Genomic DNA, 15,314 nt, shown 5'->3' with positions numbered 1-15,314 from the left:
AGCACTCCAGGTGGGGCCTCCCCAGTGCCCAGCACAGAGGGGCAATCAGTTCTCTGCTCCTGCTGGCCATACTCTTCTCCACAAAGGCCACAATGCCCTTGGCCTTCTTGCCCCCCTGGGCACACTCTGCCTCATATCCAGCCCCTGTCAAGCAGCACCCCCAAGTCCCTTCCTGCTGAGCAGCTCTCCAGCCCCTCTGCCCCCAGCCTGGAGCGTTCCAGGGGGTTGTTGGGACCCAAAGGCAGACCCTGACACTTGACCTTATTGATCCAGCCTGTCCAGATCCCTCTGCAGAGCCTTCCTGCTCTCCAGCACATCCACAATCACACCCAACGTGGTGTTATCCACGACTTTCCTGAGGGGGCACTCGATCCCCTGGCCCAGATCATCAATAATGATGTTAAACAGGAGCAGCCCCAACCCTGAGCCCTTGGGAACCCCACTAGTGACTGGCCCCACCTGGATTTCTTTCCATTCCCCACCACTCCCTGGGCTATCAGACACTTTGTCACCCAAAAAACAGTTCCCAGGCAAGCCATGAGCAGCCAGTTTGTGCAGGAGATGCTGGGGGAGATGGTGCCAAAGGTTTTCTGGAATTCCACAGAGACACATTCCCATCCTTTCCCTCAGCTGCTGAGCGGGTCCTTTGTGAGAGAAGGAGATGAGGTTGGTCAGGCAGGACCTGCCTTTCCCAACCCCACACTGGCTGGGCCTGATCCCCTGGTTGTCCTGCCCGTGCCATGGGATGGCACTGAGGAGGATCTGCTGCATGGACTTCCCTGGTCCTGAGGTCAATGGGACAGGCCAGGAGTTCCCCAGATGCTCCTTTTGGCCCTTCCTGTGCATGGACATCCCATGTGCTTGTTGCCAGTCAGCTGGGACTTGTGCGGTTGTGCAGCACTGCTGGGGAATGAGTGAGAGTGGCTTGGCCAGCTCTTTCTCCAGCTCCCTCAGGACTCTTGGCTGCATCCCATGTGGGCCCAGGCACTTGGGGGGTCTCACTGGCAGAGCAGGTCACTGACCATTTCCTCCTGCATTGTGGGGGCTTCACTCAGCTCCCCATCAGCAGCTTCCAGCCAAAGCCTGCCTGCCAGGTGTCCAAGGGGTCAGTTCTGCTGCCCCCTCCTTCCTTCCCCCACAATGGAAAACTCCCTCATTTTGGGTCCCTGTGCCCCAGATGGCTTCAACCACCACCTCACCCACCAGTCCCACAATCATGGAATGCTTTGGCTTGGGAGGGGCCTTAAAGAGCATCCCAACATCCTCATAGAAAAGAATTCCTTCCTACTATTTCCTCCAACCCTGCCCTCAATCCATGTGAAACCACTGCCCCTTGTCCTGTCACTCCAGGCCCTTGTCCAAAGTCTCTCTCCATCTTTCTGGTTGGCTCCCTTCAGGCACTGGAAGGCCACAATTAGGTCAGCCCAAAGCCTTCTCCAGCCTGAACAATCCTAGTTTTCTCAGCCCTGAGATATTTCTGAACCTCCCAGAATCCAGGGGCCATTGGGACCCTGCAGAACCTCCTGCATTCAAGTGCTCCTTGTGAAACTGCAGGTTCTCCTGGAACCCAAGGATTCCTAGAACACTGCAGAGCTCACGGAATCAAGGGGCCACTGTCCCACTGCAGCTCCTTCTGAAGCACAAAGGACCCTGGGACAATGGGAAATCTCTGAGAATCCAAAGGGCATTTTGGGTTTGCAGGGCCTCATGAAACTACAGGAACTTTTGGAGACTGTGGAACCCCAAGGAATCAAGGGGCCATTGGGACATGTGGGGCCTCCTTGAACCAAAGGAACCCTGAGAATTTTTGTGGGAACAAGTTAAGGCAGCAGCAGCTGCAATCAGTTAATCAGGATCCAAAAGGAGTGTTTTGGCCTTGACTGGTGTTTTCCATCCAGAGAGTGCTGTTTGCCAAAGTGGAAACCACTTGGAACGCTCTGCATGGCAGCCTGTGTTTTTCTCTGGTGGTTGAACACAGCCAGCACATGAGGGGAGGGGAATGTGTGGGATCAGGGCACTGCTTTGGGGCCATGCTGGGAATTCCGGTGGACTAAAAGACAAAGCCCAGGCGCTGTTTCCAAAGGAACCCCAATGAAAGGGGGACGCCGGAAAGATGGGGGGACAAGTCCCGGAATGGAACTCTGTGTGTGCAGCCTCATTTTCTCCTTCAGTGCCCACAGGAGAGGGGGCAAAAAGTGGGGGTTGGGACCCCAAAACTGTTTCAAGGGGAAAATAAGGATTAAGGGGACAATGGGAAAATGGGAGAAACAGGGAGAAGGGGGGAAAAGGGGGGGTGGTCTGGTGGGTCGGATAGTCTCATGGGGATCTTTGGGCACAGAGGGGTTGGGAAAGCGGGGTGGTCCCCCTGAGCTCTCAACTTCCTGTGGGGTGCTGGATCCAATCTCAGCCTTGGGTTATGCCAACACTTTCAGTTTAGAGGAATTACAGTGGTGTAACTGAATAATTTTTGTCCTCCAGGTTAAATTATGGTAAATCAGATCTATTGATAGAAATTAATTTATTTAGGATTACAAATGATCAGACGAAAGATCTTTATCAGAATTATTTACTGCATAATAGAAACACTAAAACTACCAGGAGTACAGCATAAGATAGGACAGTGCTCTACACTAAAGCAATTGTTGAAGCAATTCTACTCAAGTTGGCACAAAAGCAATCATTCTTAATTAGAGATGGATAGAACTCCCCCAGGCCAATGTTCTTGGGGAGATCTCTGCTCTCAGCCTCCAGGAGTGACATTGGGGGGGCCCCAGCCAATGCAGGAATCTCCACACACCCCCCAAGAAGGGTTCTGTTGGAAGAAGCTGCCCCTGGGAAAGGGGACTGGCCCTTTGTGGTCGAAAGGAATGGACTGACATTCACTGGACTCCAGGGGTTGCTTCACCATCAGGGGGTTCATTTGGGGTGGAAGCAGCGGCCGAAGCTCTTCCCACAGTCGGGGCACTGGTAGGGCTTCTCTTACTGGTGGGTCCGTTGGTGTCTGGTCAAGGCAGAGCTCTTGGGGAAGCTCTTCCCACACTCCCCACACTTGTAGGGCCGTTCCCCGGTGTGGATGCGCCGGTGGATGACAAGGGTGGAGTTCTCCTTGAAGCCCTTCCTGCAGTCGGTGCAGCGGAAGGGCCTCTCATCTGTGTGCCACCGCTCATGCCTGAGGAGATGTGAGCTGGTCTGAAACCTCTTCCCACATTCCAAGCACTTGTAGGGCCGTTCCCCGGTGTGGATGCGACAGTGGGCAAGGAGGTTGGAGCTGTCGTTGAAGCTCTTCCCACATTCCCCACACGTGTATGGACGTTCCCCAGTGTGGATGTGCTGGTGTCGGATCAGGTTGGAGCTGTCCCTAAAGCTCTTCCCACATTCCTGACATGGGTATAGCCGTTCCCCAGTGTGGATGTGCTGGTGTCGGATCAGGTGGGAGCTCTGGCTGAAGCTCTTCCCACATTCCCCACAAGGGTAGGGCCGTTCCCCAGTGTGGATGTGCTGGTGGGTGAGGAGGGTGGTGCTCCTACTGAAGCTCTTCCCACATTCCAAGCACCTGAAGGGCTTCTCCCTGCTGGGAGGCTGCTCAGGGACCACCAGCTCAGAGCTCCCCCTCAAGCTCCGGCCACCTTCCCAGCACAGGCTGGCTCTTTCCTCCTCAGAGCACCCTGGGATGGCTTTGGAGCCCCTCCTGCGGGGGGATCTCCGGCCCTTTTCCTCCCCGCTGCCTTCCTGTGCCGTGGAGCCCTTCAAAACGGCCTCTCCCACCAGGGTCTCACGGGGGGATTTGTCCTCCGGGCTCTCCGTCCTCAGCTCGGGGCCTGGGGCAGGAAGCAAGAAGGACAGGGAGGGGATTTGCCTCCGGCCCACAGGGAAGGCCAAGGACATCCCCCCAACTCCGGCCCCGGCAGGACGGCGGCGCCAGCGGGGTTGTCCTGCAGCCGGGGCCATGCTCGGCTGACAGAGCCAGCACAACACCCGCCCAAAGGGACACTGACTTCCTCCTCACCTGCCTGGGGGGCCCAAGGCATCTTCCTCTTCCTCGCAGCCTCCTCCTCCATCCGCCCAAGCTTTGGGAAGGACAAATCCTGATGGGGGGAAAACAAGGGCTGAGTGCGTTGGCTTGGGGGTTCCTCCTGCCCAAGTCCATCTCTAGAACTCACCGGGCTTCCTGTGTCCATAAAAACCTCCAAAACACCAAGATTCAGCCCAGAAAAACTCAAACCTCCAAGACTCAGGCAAAAAACCCCTCAGAAACAGAAAGACAAACCCCCTCACAAACTGTAAAAAGTTAAGATTCAGCCAAAAATACTCCAAAATATCAAGATTTGGCCCAAGAAAATACTATTTAATTAGGACGATGAGGGGATTGAGGTCATTTCATGAGCACTTGATTGAGTTGCTATATATTAATCTAAAGCTCTATTAATGTAGTGTCACTTCAAACTCACCAGGGCTGTTCCTCGAGGTTATCTGGCCCCCTGCCAGTCTGGGGCTGTTTCTCCAAACCACCAAACCACGTGTGCCAAACGCCCTGGTTGGTCAGTGCCGGCTGGGGGAGTGGGCACACGGTGAGGGGATGAGAAAACTGCACCCGGGGCTGGGCTGAAAGAGGCTTCAGCACCACTTCTGATGGCCCAGGGGCAGCATCTGGCTTCTCCCAAACAGAGAGATGGCACTTGTTCCTCTGCAGGGAGTCAAGGGCAGGAGGGTGACTCCTGCATGGATGGAATGGCAGAGGATCCCTTGGGTCCCCAGGATGGATCAGCACTCAGGGATACAAACTGCCCTCGGGATCAGGATGCAGTTGCCAGCACAGATTTCCCGGCAAAGTCTGCAGTGAGTCAGGCTCTGGAGGGAAGATTGTGCCCCATGGATGGGATTTCAGAGGGGCCCTCAGGTCCCCAGCAGGAATCAGCAACCAGGACTATACACAAAAGCCCACCCTGAAGAGTTCTGGGGGAGTGTCCTGTAGAGAGGGGACAGTGTCACCCCACCAGGGCAGGGCTGGCAAGTGGGAGGCTGCTCCAGGGGTCTGCAAGAGGCCTCGTGCTCTGCTCGGCCCCACCACTGGCTGGTACCAACCCCCCCGGCTGCCCCCGGCCCTGGGCAGCTCTGCTGCCACAGGCTGTGCCCTCACCGTGGCCCTGCAATGGCCCTGCCTGTCCCTCACCCGTGGCCCTGCCCGTGGCCCTGTCCCTTGGCTCTCTCTCTGCCAGCTCAGTGTGGGGCACACGGGTTGGGGGTCCCTCCCAAGCCCCCCGGGCAGCCGGCGTTGGCTGGGGGGATGTGAGGGCTGGGCCTGCTCAGCACAGCCCCGGCCTCGTGCCCAGCGCCTCTTTCCTGACCCACACAAGAGCTTCCCGGACCCCCCAGGGCTCCCCTGCTGCTGCCTCTGCTCCTGGCCCTGCCTTTGCTGCTCCCTTGGCTGGGGCAGCGGCTGCAGGGGGGGGATGGCAGCAGCTTCAGCTCCACGGCACTTCCTGGGGGGAGCTCAGCCCGGGGGGGACGGGCAAGGACCTGATGGGGATGGACAGGGGCCCAGCAGGGACAGACAGGGCCTGCAGGGGAAGGCACAGGGACAACCTGGCCCCCCACACTGCCACGGCTGTCTCTGCTCCTCCTTGCAGGCTCTGTGGCCAGGCACAGTTTGTGTTCCTGGGTGCCCACCATCTCAGCACTTGGAGACGCTCAAATCAGCGCCCACAGCTCTGCAGCAAAGCCCCAGCTCACCTGGCACACAGGGGATGGACACAGCACCTTCTCGGGGATGGGCACTGTCAGCTTCTGTCTCTTCCCTACCACGGGCTCTCCTTCCTCAGCAGCAGCTCTGCCTTGCACTTATTCTCAGCCTCACCTCAGGGACAGCTCTGGGCTCACCTCCGCGCCACTTCTCAGCCTCACCTCAGGGCCTGGGCTCAAGGACAGGAACCTGCAGGGAGGGGACATCATGTGCAAGCTCAGGGCTGCCTGCTTGCACTGGCCTCTGGGCTTCCTCCTCCTTCTACAACCAGTCCACAACTTAGCCTGCTTTTCTAACATCACACTGCTCACACTCTGCCTCCTCTTCAGCTGCCTGCCCATCCACACTCCCAGCTCCCTTTCTGCCTGCCTGCTCTCCAGACACTCTGGCCCCAGCCCGGGGGGCTGACGGGGCTTCTTGTGCCCAAAGGGCAGGACCCGGCCCTTGGCCTACTGGAACCTCATCCCCTTGCAATCAGCCCATGGATCCAGCTTGGCCAGGTCCCTCTGCAGAGCCCTCCTGCCTTCCAGCACATCAACACACCCCCAGCTTGGTGTCACCTGCACATTTGCTGATGAAATGCCTGGTTCTGCAGCAGCTGCAGATGCTCAAGGGGAAGCAGGACCAAGTCAGAGGCCTGGGTGGGTCTGGGGGGCTTTGGGGTGTGGGAGGGTCCTGGGGGAGCTGAGGAGGGGCTTTGGGGATTGGGGGGTACAGATCAGGACAGACCAGGACAGACCAGCACAAACCAGTACAGACCAGTACCTCTGCACTGCTCCCCAGATCTCTCCTGGAGCTGGGGCACATTGTCGTGGGACAACTGAGCCCCCCCAGTGCCCTTCCAGTACAGCCCAGTGCCCCCAGTACAGCCCACTGTGTTCCTGTCCCAGGGTGCCGGGTGATCCCTCGTGGAGGGGGGTTGGAATAGATTTGAGGGGGGGGGCTGGGGGAGATTTGAAGGGATCTGGGGGTTTGGATGGGGATTTGGGGGGGTTTAGGGGTCTTTGGGTGTATTTGGGGGAGTTAAAACAGGTTTTTGGGGCATTGGGGCATCAAAAGGATCTGTGGGGGGACAGGGACTAAAGGGAAAATGGAGGTTAAGGGTCATATGGGGAGGTGAAAGAGGTCTTGGGGGGAGATGAGGGGCTGCACCAAGAGCAGGTGAGTCCTGAGACCTCCCCGGTGTCCCCAAGACCCTCTTGGTGTTCCTAATTCCCCCCTTGACACTCCAAGACAACCCTGGTGTCTCCAGTGTCCCCAGGGCCTCCCCAATGCCATTATTCCCCCCTTGACACCCCCAATTCCACTGGCCCCAAGCCCCATCCCTGATGTCCCCAACCCTTCATCTCACCCCAGGAGCCTCCCCTGGACCCTTTGACCCCAAAAATGCCCCCCCACACGCTCACAGAAAAGCCAAGGGCATCTGCGGACACGTTGGGGACAGTTGGGGGGCTTTGCAGGGCACTGAGTGATTACTGGAGGATACCAGGACACACTGGGGGGAACCAGAGGGCACTGGGAGGGACTAGAGGGTTACTGAGGGATCCTAGGAGGGCACTGGGAGGGACTTGGGAGTTACTGGGGGATTATCAGGACACAGGGAGAGACACTGGCAGGTTACTGGGCCATACTGGGGGTTACTGGGTGCTCACTGGAACATCACTGGGCCATACTGGGGGGCAGTGGGAGGTCACTGGGACACACTGGGTGGTCACTGAGGGGGTTACTGGGCCGTACTGAGGGGCACTTGTATCCCCTTACCCGGATGCGGTACATCTCCCCCCCGGACTTTGGGGGGCACCCCCAGGACTCCTTCCCCTGGGGGCTGGGAGATCCCCTGAACCCCACTGCTGGGCTTTAGGGGACCCCCGGGCCCCAGTCCCTTTGGGGTCTCTGTGTGCTGCGTGTTGGGGGTCTCTGGGGTTCGGGGGGGGCATTGGGATCCCCTTTCCCTGGGGTCGGTCCGCCGGGCCGGCAGGGGGCGCTGTGACGGGAGGGGTAATGGCGGGTTGTGGGTCATGCCGGCGGGTAACGCCGGCGCGCCTGCGCACTGCAGCCAGGGCGCTGGGACAGCCCCAACCCCCCCGCGCGGGTTCCAGGCCCCGCGCTCTGACCCTCGGGAACCCCCGAACCCCTCGGCTAAACCCTCCCGAGCCCTCCAGCCTTTCCATCCACAGCCGCGCTCCCCGCAGCCCCGAGCGGATCCCCAGAATCGCGCTCTCCGAGCGCAGCCGCACCTCCACCGCTACCGCTGCCCCGCAGACAACATGGCGCTCTGCGCACGCCCCGCCTCTCGAGCCCCCGCCGCAGCCAATCAGCGCTCGGCCCGTCCCCGCCCCGTCCCTGCCGGCCCCGCCCTGTCGGGTGAGCGGGGCGGGCACGGCGGGAAAGCGGCGGGGGGAAAGAGCGGGGGGGACCCCAAAGGGAGCGCGAGGGGCGGGGGGTCACCCCCAAAGGGAGCTGGGGGGAGCCGGGCTTTGAAGGGACTGCTTTTCCAAACTGCCCTGCTTATCCCGCATGTGCACACTTCTCTCCTGCTGGGATCTGGCCCAGACAAACCTGAAAATACCTGAAAGTGCCACCTCCACCAGCACTTCCTCCACAGCTGCTTTCAAGGATTTCAGATCATACTTCCATCTACAAGTCAGAACACCAGCCTGCACCAGGACTCCTGCTTGTTTTCCCTGCACTTGCTGACAGGAGGTGCAGAGGCAGGATGTCAGCACTTCATTACCAACAGCCTTAACGAGGGATGACTCCACTTTTTAACCTTGGAAGAAGAGCAGCTTTTCCTTTTCCTCTCCTGTTTTTTGGGTTTAGGGTTTTTTTACCTTTTTTTTTACCTTCTGAATAAAAGAACACATGTGTAAATTGAAATAATCTGAACCCAACTTTTAAGAAGACTGACACCTTTGAGCAGCTTCCTCTTAACCCTCTCTCCATGTTGGAGGAGTGGCCAGATGAAGAGTTACCAGCCCATCCTGGCTTCCAGAATGGCACAGCTGGTGGTTAGAGATTCATCTCACAGTTATCTAGAATATGCCCAAACTTGTTCTGCCCTTCCTAATTCCTAACTCAGACCAATGGCTCCAAACCCAGCATCTGGGAGGCTGATCAGGTTGGCAAGAACATTTCCCTGTGTGGTAACAGTGTGGGCACAAGGACTGGGAGTGTGTCATAAGAAATCTGACTTGCATACATGGGGTAGGAGATAAAAAAAACACAGATAAGCAGAAAATGTTTGCAAGGAAGAATTGGCAGCAAATCTGTCAGAAGATTAGTGCAGGTGACTATCAAATACAGGAGAAAACATGATGAAAGGAGTAACTCATGACTCTTTATCTGAGCTATGAAATGAACAGTAACTTCAGCCACTGATGAGAGATTTTTTTAAATACAGAAGTGAGTTTGCAGTTGTAACATTTTCCACATTAAAGCCTACAGCTGGTAAATAATAAAATAAGCAATTAAAAAGCAATCAAGCTTGCTGCATGAAAACCTCTCAAACAGGCTGCTTCAAACAACAACAGTCTTCTTGCTCCCCTCCTTCCCCCAAGCCCCAAAACTTCACCACATCTCAGGTCTGTACTACTCACACACATCACTTGGCAGAGGAAAGCCACACAAAACAGAAGATAAAGAATAATGACTTGTTTTGGTAGGTACTGATGGTCACGTGTGTGGAATGGGAGGTCCCAAGAGGAGTGTCAGCTTGGTGGATGGTCCCTCTTGGGAAGTACAGTAAGTCACCTGGCTGCAAGAAAATTGATATATTTAGGGCACCAGGTCAAACCTTACTGCAGTCAGAGAAAATACTCTCTGAGCAGACAGTCTGTCAATATATATCCTTTAGAATCACAGAATGGAGCAGTCCTGCAATGTACACTTTAATAACATAAAGAACACTAAGCCAGAAGTTCAGAACCTTAAACTTTCCAACCTGCTGTCAATATTTGCTGAAAACGTGAAACAAGCTTTTTAACATTACAGAACACACAGACTCCCACTGAGCTGCAGGAAGAGGACAAAGAAGCAGCTGAGATGGACCTGCTGGCAACACAGTGGGCTGGCAGAGGAGCAGTGAAATGGGGATTTGGTCAGATCACATCAAAAGAAAAGGCTAGTATTCCACGAGAAAAGCCAAATAGTCTATAAAAATGGTAATCTGTTACAATACTGTTGTCTGAGATTTTCAGTTAAAGCACTTAAAAAACAGGTACAACCTTCCTCCTCCTCCTCCCTATCTTTCTTCTCACCTATGTAAATTAAAACTCCACACTGAAAAAAAACTAGATAAGGAAAGTCAAGACAAGAAAGGTGTAAAGCACATAAAATTGCCTCCAAGAAGGAAATAAAAGTTTACTTATGCCTTGTCCTGTAAACACCTATAGAGTTGGACAGCACAGTCAAAGAAAACTGCCTTCCTTACCAGAGTGGGGACTACACCAACCAAGAGTATTCTGAATTCTCTTCATTTGAAAGATGGAGAAAGGAAATATTCTAGAAAGATGTTTAGGGAGGAAATAGAGTCAAACAACAGCATCCCCCTCAGAGGCAGCCACAAAGAGACAACCAAACTTTGACACCAGCCACCCAGAAGAAATGGGTCACAGGAAGTGAACAGCAGCAAACAGAAGAAAAATAAATTAAAAACTTGGATAACTTTTAAGCCCATCATTATTCCATAAAAAATGAAAGGCACTGAAGTCTGGTCCAAAATATTCCAGAAATGAAAAAGGGAACTGTAATTTACTAGACTTTGCATCACCCAGTACACGATGACGATTGAATATTCCCCTCTGTCAAACAACACAGCTCATGATGTCAGCATCCCATCCAATGGGTCACACTATTCCTAAAACACCTACACCATCCAACATGTCACACTATTCCTAAAACACCTACACCCAAATGCAGCTCTGCACACTGAGAAGAGCAGAGAGAGGCTCCATAACAGGCCAAAAGGCAGAGAAACTCCTGAGGATTCCAACATGGAGCAGCACCACCAGCTGGACAAGTACCACTTCAAAAGCAGGTAAAACAGAACAGGACAAGCACCAGATTCCCTGCTGACACTCAGTAATCTTCATGAAATGTTCCTTTTATTCCAAAAATCAACCACCAACCAAACACTTGAATTTCACGTTTGGAAAAAGGAAGAGCAATTAATACAGCAAGTTTATATGGGGTTTGGTTCATGCTTTTCTTTATCAGCCAAGGATAAATATTTAAATCTCATTCACCAGAACAGTGACAATGTTCAGTGCAGCAGTAAGTCTCAGTGCACAGAAGGATTAGCCTGAGTGATTACAGGCAGCATGTAAAAGCATAAAAATGTTTTACAACCATACACAAACCCAGTGTTTTTTCTGCACACAACTCCACAAACATGACCTAGGAGTCAGGGTGCCCAACCTGGAGAGTACTAGTCAATTTACAGAAATAACTGGGGGTTTTGGCCCATTATTCAAATACTAGAAGCAAAGGATACCTTTAAAAAAGGATACAGACAACTATCACCCAAATGTCTCGTGCTCGCAGTGTGCAAACCCTCCCCTCAGTTTCACAGCCACAATCACTGTCTTCAAGAAATGGACCACTTTTAACTTTTCTGGCAGTCACAGCCCAGACCACCTAAGGCAATGAAATTCTCATACCTTTAATATGAACTCATGTGTGGGATTCCCAATCCTATCTTCTGATTCCACATCATATTCCCGAGCTAAAGGCACCCTTGGTTTATAGAGCCTCCAGTGTTTCTCGCCTTCCAGCTGAAGGATAAACACCTGCAAAAGACCATAAATCCAAATCCATAAGGAAGTAATTCCTTTCCCATTAATTTTTAGATAGCTACAATTCAGAGAAATTTAAATTTGAACTAATTTTTTTGTCTCTATTTAGAGACAACAGACAGAGGAGTTGTGAAGTGGGATCTGTTTTATCCTAAGGCAGGCATTTGGAAATCCCTGTTTCTCTCCAGTCACTTAAGTAAGTGCTAGAGAACTAACCCAAAAGGAACATCTGCCACACAAATATCCAAAATTTCAGGGGAAAGAAGCTTATCCCCAACAGAGCATCAGAAACCTCTATAGGGTGCCCAATGGGGGTAGATGGCATGAGTTAGAAATGCTGGATGTGAGGCTGCTGAATAACAAGCATAAGGAAAATGAAACTCCAGGTGTATTGAATGGAAATGAAAATATTAAAAAGCAAAGTATACATATAAGGATTGGATTTTTTGATTTGGTTTAAGTGGGATAGTCCAATTTTTTCTTTATAACGCAGTGTATATTTGTATGTTTCTTTTAGAAGCTGATTTAAAATGCATTTGGACCACAGGAATTCATCATATCAGTAACTTCTTAAAAACAGCAGGACCAACAAGCACAACCAGTCTGCTGTTACAGTCCAGCTGAAGAAAGAGCAAGTACTTAGTAAAGGAAAAAGGACTTATAAATTCTTGGGGCCTGAATGAAGTGAAAATGAAAAAACAGGTGCTAGAAAGCTTCTGCAGCTATGAAAACAAACTTCTCTTTTTATCTAATGGAAATACCAGGTCTGGAAAACCCAGTTTACATGCTATTATGATTAGATATTACTGTTAGTAAATTTTCAGCAAAAAATATGTAAGAAAAACGACTACAAGGAAACACAAATAAAAAAAAAACCATTTTCCTATAATGTTTAGTGGGGGGGAGGGCTAGAAGCACACACACAACAGCAAACACTGCCATCAGCAAAAGCCCATGCACAGTTTCACACGCAAGGTTGTGCTGTCCTACCTCAACATCATCATAGTGAGGAGGAAGGCCCTGGGATCCCTGGGGAGGGATGTAAACATTGGACCCCACCAGAGACCCAAAGTAGCACTCCAGCTTCTCCTGAATCTTCCACAGCTCCTCCTGTAAAAAAAAAAAGATGCTGTTACTTGCTGAAGAGCTCAGCCAAGCCCAGCCCACATCCTCCCCATGGCTTGGGAAGAATGATCACATCAGGGACACAGAGGCTGGGAAGGAAGGTGCTCTGTACCAGTGTTTCTCCTGAAGGAGAGCACTGGAGATGCAAAGGGGATCTGCCATGAGAGTCATTGCTAAGCCAAAAAGTCTGGTGCCCCAACCTGTGTTTGTTCTCTTCCCTGTGCCATCTTTAGGCTGCACAACCAGACAGACAAGGCTGAACAGAGGAAAATAATCCCACAAACAGCAAAACACCATAAGACAATAAGCACATGCAGGACCTGCATTCTCTCACCAGAGAGAACATACAAAGGTTAGAGACCTTTCACCAGTTACTCCAATCATTTGGGAATATTCAAAACCAAACTTGACTCATCCACACCCCACATGTGACAGACAAGGCACCGAAGGGAAACAGCAGAACGTGCCAAGTACCAGATCCACACAAGTGCAGCTTGGCCATTAAAGCTGACATCAGCCAGGAACACTATACCTGGGACTCAGCTTGTATTTGGGATCTTATTTGGGTCCACCTCACAATTCAATTGTGTTGACACCTTCAAGACTACCTGAATCAAAGCACCTCCAAGAATCCAAGTCCTTTACACAACTGTGCAGCACCACTGTCTCGTTCTCAAACTCAAGGACTGAGAACACTCAGCTAAAATGGGCTGGTACCTTTCCATGGTGCAATTCACTGGCAAGAACACTGGAAATATTTCACATGGTTTCACACCTTACCCTCCATTAAAGGGAAGTGGCTCAAAAGCCACAAAGTTTGCACAAGGAAACAGTGGGGCAGAAGGGATAATTTAAGCACGGATGCCTAATCATCAATTTTGTGCATTTGTTTTTGTTTCCAAACTTTTATGTGACAGAGCAAAATTTTAAAAAGAATATATTATTATACATATTATAGCATGAATCAGATTTTGTTCTTACTGCAGAGCAGTGAAACATGATGGACAGTGCAAAAGTATAAACTGTGTTTTAATACAGCTCATGTAAAGATTTCAGCAGGTCATCAATGTCAACCACTTGCCCTGGGGACAGAGATGAAGCCATGTCTAGTGCAACTCAAGCAAAACACACCACATTATTAAGCCAGCATCAATTATATCCAGTGAAACAATCCCACCTTAAATCTCTGAGGCTGATGAAACTGTATTCTTGCCTTTTTCTGGTCAGAATCCTTCTTCAGCTGCATGTAATTCACTTTGCCTTCTTTATTTAAAACCTTCTTCTTTCCATTCACACACTGCAGATACTCACATCTCGCCCATAGTACAGGCCCTGGCTGCACAGCTCCTTCAAGTCTGACAGCTGGAACAGGGACAGGCAGTAAGCAGCCACCAGGGGATCATTGCTCTGGACGAGCAGTGGCTTTTGCTCCCAGTACTCCCTGGAAAACACCTCTTCTTTGATGGGGGAGATCAAGCTCCTGAAGAGGTTCTCTGGGTTCTCAAAACTCAGGACTGAGGGAGAACAAGCTGCTTCCAGCTTTGCTCGTTTACACTGTGTCTGTGTTTCTTTTCCCATTTCAGCATGCTTCCCTCCCTTCTTGGGCATGGTTCCTGTTCAAGAGGAGAGAGGACCAAAACAATCAACCAGCAACACAACCTCAAGAGCTCACGGGCCCAGAGCAACAACTCTTACCCTACCCAGTGGGATATCAGAGTATCCCGGGAACAGCTCTGGTTTCAGAGCCTCACTATTTGCTCCAAAGCATTAACAGTTTACAGAAGACAGGGAACATTGTTAGGCCTTCCTGTTGATGCTCTGTAATTACTACATTTACAAGTTTAAAACTTGTAAAATTTACCAGTTTAAGGACTAAAAGGCCAAGATTCTGCTTTCAGTCCTGTCGAGCTGTCAAACTTTGTTTATGTAGAACAAAAAGAATTCTTTCATACAAGCACAGACATTTCATTTTAAAGCTGGAAGTCATTTACTCTGTTTTCCCCAGTGTAGTGGTTTGGACCTTGTTTTCCCCCAGAGGCTGAAAAGTAGTAGACCCCAAGGGGTGGAAACCCTTGGAAGTTTTGAAATTCTGCCCAATGGACGCTCCTGCAGAAATGTAAACATATCACAACCAGACCGGAAGAGATGAGTTGTAGTTTGGGTTGTAGAAGTGGTGGCCATGTTGTGAGCCACGAGGTAGGGGCTCTGTGCCCCTTGGGGCCTCTGGCCCCCTCCCAGCCCCCGACTGGGGGGCTGCAGGGCCCTGGAACAGCATAAAGCTGGGCTAGGTGCCTGCAGTTAAGACGGGAGATGTTCTCTCCATGGGCGCAGAGCAGCAGCCGACACTGGCCGGAGAAGGTGGCAGAGAGCCAGGAGATAAGACCTGAACTGAAGAAGCAGCAGAAGCAACATGCAGCACCAGAGAAAAGACTCCTGGAAAGGGAGAGAGAGAGAACCAGCAGCTGAGAGACAGAGTCTGGGGTAAGACTGTACCAGATCCCCCAAAACTCCTTTGAGACCTCCTGGAAGGAGGAAGATGATGGACTCTTACTTGAAAGAGCCTTGGAGCGCTACAGCACAGAGAGAGAGGAGCTGAGAAGCTCAAAAGACGTCCTGGAGCTGGACCAGGACGGCCAGCTGGAATGCGGGGGGAGTTG

Source organism: Pseudopipra pipra, chromosome W, assembly GCF_036250125.1.
Source record: "Pseudopipra pipra isolate bDixPip1 chromosome W, bDixPip1.hap1, whole genome shotgun sequence".
Taxonomy (NCBI): Eukaryota; Metazoa; Chordata; class Aves; order Passeriformes; family Pipridae; genus Pseudopipra; species Pseudopipra pipra.
The sequence above is the reverse complement of the archived record's forward strand: the minus strand, read 5'-3'. Positions refer to the sequence as shown.